The sequence below is a fragment of the Saccostrea echinata genome, unplaced genomic scaffold, assembly GCF_033153115.1.
Source record: "Saccostrea echinata isolate AGI-Se365-2 ecotype Australia unplaced genomic scaffold, CSIRO_AGI_Sech_v1 ptg000065l, whole genome shotgun sequence".
NCBI classification, from domain to species: domain Eukaryota; kingdom Metazoa; phylum Mollusca; class Bivalvia; order Ostreida; family Ostreidae; genus Saccostrea; species Saccostrea echinata.
In genome coordinates this window covers 1,000,706-1,006,858 of record NW_026889814.1, presented here as the reverse complement: position 1 = coordinate 1,006,858, position 6,153 = coordinate 1,000,706, and the positions used below count along the sequence as shown (strand labels likewise).

At 32.7% G+C, this 6,153-nt stretch overlaps 1 long non-coding RNA gene across 2 annotated transcripts; it reads right to left on the bottom strand.

Annotated features, from left to right (window-relative positions):
• Positions 1–2,873: 2,873 nt before the first annotated feature.
• On the bottom strand, positions 2,874–5,871 carry LOC133176027 (uncharacterized). Of its 2 annotated transcripts, none has more exons than XR_009719372.1 (3): positions 5,819–5,871; positions 3,163–3,256; positions 2,874–2,915 (listed from the first exon to the last, which is right to left on the bottom strand). It is a non-coding gene; the product is annotated as an uncharacterized LOC133176027 (long non-coding RNA). The 2 variants fall into 2 exon arrangements; XR_009719373.1 differs by lacking the exon at positions 5,819–5,871 and adding an exon at positions 3,773–3,903.
• Positions 5,872–6,153: the final 282 nt, after the last annotated feature.

Genomic DNA, 6,153 nt, shown 5'->3' with positions numbered 1-6,153 from the left:
ATAGATATGGTCCCTGATTTTTGTTGCATTGAAGTTTTCTAAACAGTTATTCGAGCAGTTACATTTCAATTTTTCTGAATCTTCTTCTGTGCCTACAATTGCTTCCTCGGTATTTTCTTGTTCTGGTACATGTGTATCGTCATCGTTGTGATCTTGTAGAAATTGCGAGACTTTGAGGCTGACAACTTGGTCGACATCAATATCTTCTTCATCGTCAGAACTTTCTGTACATTTGTTGTCCTGTAGCTCTCTGCTACTATCATCTGTATGAAGGCCAAAATGCTCGCTGAAGAGATTATCAAGTTCCTGAAACAAAATTCGAGTAAAATAATTTAATGAATTGAAATTTAAAGATTTTATTCAAAATCAAATAAGTGACGTAAAACGGCAATAAAGATATCTTAAAGTTTGTAATCTAATCAATAAGAATTTTTAAGTGACAATTTGTATAAAAGTGTGTTTCAATGAGTTGTCATATACAAAAAATGAATAATGAAAATTCAAAACTTATAGTAAAAATACTTAGTCAGTAATATTAGAGGCAATGAATACAGTTTGAGAATTTGAGTTCTGTAAAACAGATTTTTATTTATTTATTTTTTATTTATTTATTTTTATTTATTTATTTATCTGTTTTTTTTTTTTTGTTTTTTGTTTTGCCTTTTTTCTACTTGACAAATATTTTAGCCCCCCCCCCCCCCAATCCCCAAAGTAAATACACATTCGCTATTTTTGTACGTAAAGTTCATTTTTAAATAAATTACTGAATTTTAGTTAACAAATACATGTACATCGTTACATGTTGAACAGATCTTCGCAAAAGAGATCCTTATTTCAATATTGAGTACATTTTTCATGCAAAACATCTAATATTTAATTAAATTGTGAAGGTTTATAGTCTGTCCCACCAAGCTATTGTCACCACTTTTTGCAACATATCTCAAAATATATAAATACCTTGGCCTTCAACCTAGGTCCGATCGATAGATCATTTTTTTTTTCAATTTTCCTCCATTTATCCGAACCCTCGAGTTCAACCGGTGTATTGACACGGCGGCAAATTCAAAGTCTACGGGGATTTAACATTGCCAAAATGGCCGTCACTTCGGAAGGGGATACATCATTATTCGTGGATTTCCGTACTTTACCGTCATTGACGTAATGACGTAACACACTTTCGGAAATTCTCTGCACTTACGGACGTCCGGAAAAGCATACCGCCAAAGACTTACCAAGCACCTAATACACGTGTATTTTAAAATTAGTGATAAAATACGGAGTTTTAAGCATACATTGCATATCAATTGACAGAAGAAGTTTAAAAGAGCTAAACACTGCGATCCATTTGAATTCATATACTCAAGGATTCGTTAGTTTGAATGTTAAAAACATTCGAGGCTGCAAAATATCAACCAAGGAAGAGTGCCATGACTGCTTTGCCAAAACATGTAAGCGAATACGTTCTATAGAGTGTAAATGTAAACAAAATCTACAACTTTACCTTGCATTGAGTAAATCCCAAACACATATATAGTTCAATGTAAACACGATTAAACATCTTGTCACTTCTATACATGTCCCGTAAGTGCACTTCCTGGATTTATATACTTATAACACTTATCACACCATATATCCACCTTTGTTAATACTTTTTGAATCTTTGTGCAAAACAAGACTTGTAGTCTGCATCAAACTACGTCACCAAAGGATTTTGACCTTGCCCTTCGAAAACTTCCTGTATCGGCATTAGGTAAATCCGGGCCCTGAGATTTTAAACATTTTATATCAAGTCTTTCCATTAATAAATGCCAGAATACCAAAGATCAAGGACACACTCAAACATGTACTCATGGAATACATTTTATATTTTTTTTTATTATGTCTGTAGATTTTGCATGAATATGAACTTTTAAAATATAACCAGGGATCTCTACTAACTATTAAAGTATATAGGTCCCTGATATATAACACACACTTTTTTTAAAAAAAATGTATATTTGCAGGAAATATAAATTCTTGTCGAATCCCTCTCATATTATTTTTTCCAAACATTAAGAAAAAAAAATATTTAAAAACTATAGACAAAATTAAATAAGCATAAATAATACAAAGCATTTTACAGCTGTTTTATTTGGAAACAAGAATTTAATTGTAGGATACAGAATAGCTAGCTGATGAAGACATCAGACAGACCAGCACAAGCAAAGATGATTAAACCACCCAAAGTACCTGCAGATACATGTATATGGCCTTCTATAGTTTTTGAAAATTGAAAAACTGTGGAATCATTTTATTGGGGTGGGGTGGGGGGGATTAATCAGCTGTTAGTGGGCAGGCATTTAATTCAACTGGTTTGTGCAGACATAATTCATAAGGTTAACTTTAAAAGATTCAATGAATTGACAAGTTGAAAAAATAAGTATTTGTGGGAATATAAATTAGTGGATATGTTTGACCCACCTATCCTCCCCCAAGAACAATGATGATTCCACAGTAAATGCTGCCAATTACTTTTTTTTAAAATACGAAATAATTGAGTTATGTGTCTAAAACTGACAAAGTAAATACTTGTTGAAGTTATGCTAATTTACATCTTCTTCTGTGCAAAGTAAATTCACACTGTAATAATTAAGGGTATAACATACAAATTCAGAAGAAGAAATGAAAGTCAACTGCTCTGTGGTGATGTTGTTTATGGTTTGAAAGTCCCTTCAGCCTTGGTGCAATAGAAAAGTCTTGACTCATATTCAACACAATGAAGCCAAGAATGAAGCTATGAATGAGATGGAGAGTGGGTATCTTTTTTTTTTATTTACACTCTTAACAGTTCTGTTGAAAATGGTTTCTGCCTTATCCAGTGTCCAGATCAGTAAGTAGACTACCAGTTAATATTTGTTTCAGCCATCACTTTTGGTCTGAAATAGATAATAAAACACATCTTAAATGTTATTAAAATTCTTGAGAATGAAAATTTATGGTTAAGTAATTGAAGTGAAATTAAAGAATGAATTTCAATTCTACATGTACCAAGATACATGTAGTATAAATTATATACATATGGAAACTACAATTTTTATTTTCAGATTCCAGCCTGAAGTATGCAATTCAGACAGAGTAAAGACATTTTAATATTTTATATATACATGTACATGTATAACTTACTAGTCCAGAAGATTCCTGAGACTCTGTGATTCACCCAATTACATGAATGCCTTCGAGTCTGGTCATCATAACAATGTACTCCAATTTTTTTAACCTTCAAAAAAAAAAAAATTATGTATAAATAAATATAAAGGCATAATCAAGTATACTTTACTTCTTTATTACAATGTGCTCATACACTGTATACAATATGCATGATATCAGTTTTCTGGCCTTTTATTTAGAACATGTATGCTAGAATACTGTACATAACTTTAATTTTACAAATGAATGTTTTGCTAAATTTTTCTTTTGGACATAAAGAATGGATGCGTACAAGGCGAAGATAATCCCCCACTCTGAGAAAAGACATTTCTTAATTCTTAAGTTCATGATGTTATATTTCACAAAAATTGTATTGTCAATATCATCTTTTACACATTTGCTTCTTTTATTTAATTGAATGACTTATTGATTAGTATTTTTTATTTTCAATTATGAAGGTATGTGGAAAGAAAAAAAAGAGCCGAAGGCTCAAGTGAGCTTTTCTGATCAAAGGGTGTCCGGCGTCTGCCATCTATAAACTTTTTCGACTTCTTCTCAAGAACCGCTGGGCCAATTTAAAACAAACCTGCAAATGTGACAAAGCATCCTTGGGTGAAGGGGATTTAAGTTTGTTCACAGGAAGTGCCATGCCTTCTTTCAAGGAGAGATAATGAAGAGTTCATGAAAATTTAGTGGCATCTTTAAAAATCTTCTCAAGAACCACTAGCTAGGCAAGAAAAGATGAAAATTATGTAAAAGCTTCATTACAAATTACATTACATGTACAATCAAGTTTATTCATATCATAACCCCGGGGTGGGGGGGGGGGGGGTAGGGCACAAGAGGGGGGTGAAGTTTTATGTAGGAATATATGGGAAATGTCTTTAAAAATCTTCTTCTCGAGAACAGCTTTGCCACTATTAGTCATATTAATTCAGAAGCAACCTTGGGTAATGTAGAATCAAGTTATCCTCAGGTAGTGTAGATTCAAGTTTGTTCAAATTAGGGGGGTGGGGACACAACAGAGGGTCAAAGTTTCACATAAGAATATATAGGAATCATCTTGAAAAAAATCTTCTGTTCAAGAACAGCAAAGCCATGATTAGTCATGTTATTATAGAAGCATCCTCAGGTAGTGTAGATTCAAATTTGTTCAATTTTAGGATGGGTAGGGTGGGGCCACCAGGGTTCGAAATTCACTATATACAACTCGCAAAACACGAGTTAGAATTCCCAAATTGCGAGTTGAAAATTAGGTAACTCACAAAAACTTGCGAGATGATTTTTTTTTTTTTTGCATTGAAACTGTAGCAAAATTATATAATATGACAGAACACAATACTTTTGATTTAAATCAGTGATTTAAATAAAAGTCACACTGTAGTTGTATTTTGTGTATTGTACAGTAGTTACTTTTTCCTTAAGTTACATGTATTTAATTTATATAAATTTAACTTTATATGAAAATTGCGAGTAGTCTTATAAAATTGCGAGTTCACTTTGTTGGTACTCGCAATTATTTGCGAGTTGTAATTTTAGGGAGTTTCTAACCCTGGGCCACAATGAGCGATGAGCGTTTTACATAGGAATACATGGGGGGGGGGTCTTTAAAATTCTTCTGTTAAAGAACAGCAAAGCCATGATTAGTAATATTGATATGGAAGCATCATGAGGTAGTGAAAATTTAAGTTTGCCATTGACATTACTAACAACTTTTTTTTTTTATAAATGTAACTCTTCCTTGAACTTTGAAAATTGTAATATATCTCACAGCAGGGGATTGTCCTGTATGCTCTCTTTCTTTATTGTTTGAACAAAATGGGTTAACTATGGGGTAGATGTAAGTCAATGAATTTCAAATTATGAACTTTAAAGAAATACCCCCCCCCCCCAAAAAAAAAAAATAATAAAGATTTTTTTTTACAATACTGGTGAAAGAAAAAAAAAGAAATCTCAAGGGTTGTATACCAGGGAAACTTGCAGCATTACCATATTATGAATTCCAACTTAACAAAAAATTGTTAGTGAAAAAGAGGGGGGACTGAGGAACAACCAAAAAAAAATCACACTGCCTTTCACATGAAGGGCCTGGGATGAAATGTAACTGCAAAGTTAGTACTGGAAGTGTGAATATTTCAAAATGGGAGTATTTGGGGCATGCCCCCTCCCCTGGAAAGTTTAGGATTAACGTAATAATTTGCATTCTGAGAGCTAATCTAAGTTCATTTATTTTATAATAAAATGCAGCATGCTTACTTTATCCTCAACTTAATGTATATTTAATCGAAAATTTTCTGTAACTAAAAGGGGGAAATTTGACATTTTATTCATCAGGTGAAAGGATTGTTTACAATGAATTCTGTGGACCAACTGTTGCGTTTTAGATATGTTCCCTGTGACTGAAAGAAAAGTAGACCTATCATATAAAATATTAAAAATCTTAAGCTTCTTACAAAAAAAGTCATTACCATTATAGATCTACTGAAAGTTTTCGTTTTCCCCCACTAGGCCTACTGTGCAGATATGCATTGGGCGCTTTCGCCGAATAATGCTTGATTTTGACAAATCATTAGCACTTGAAAACACTTCTTTTGTGGGTGTACTTTCAGAAGTAAAAAAAAAAACAACTTACGTTTTCATCGAAGGAAGCTGTAAATTACACATCATGTCAACATCCCCTTTCTAGAGCAGTGCGTTATCCACAACTTGTACTGCATTGAATTCGGATTATTTTCTCTCAGTTTATTAGAAAACTCGTCAAATATATTTGAATGCAAAACGATACTTATATTTTTTACCAAAACACACTGAATTGCTTTCGTTGAATTTTTAGGATTTTTTGTAATTTTAATTTGGAAAGAACGACTACTCCCTCGATAAACTGGTTTCCTGCCCCGTGATCTTGACGCTAATGGACGAGTTTACCATGTTAAATCCCCGTAGACTTTGAATTTGCCGCCGTGTCAA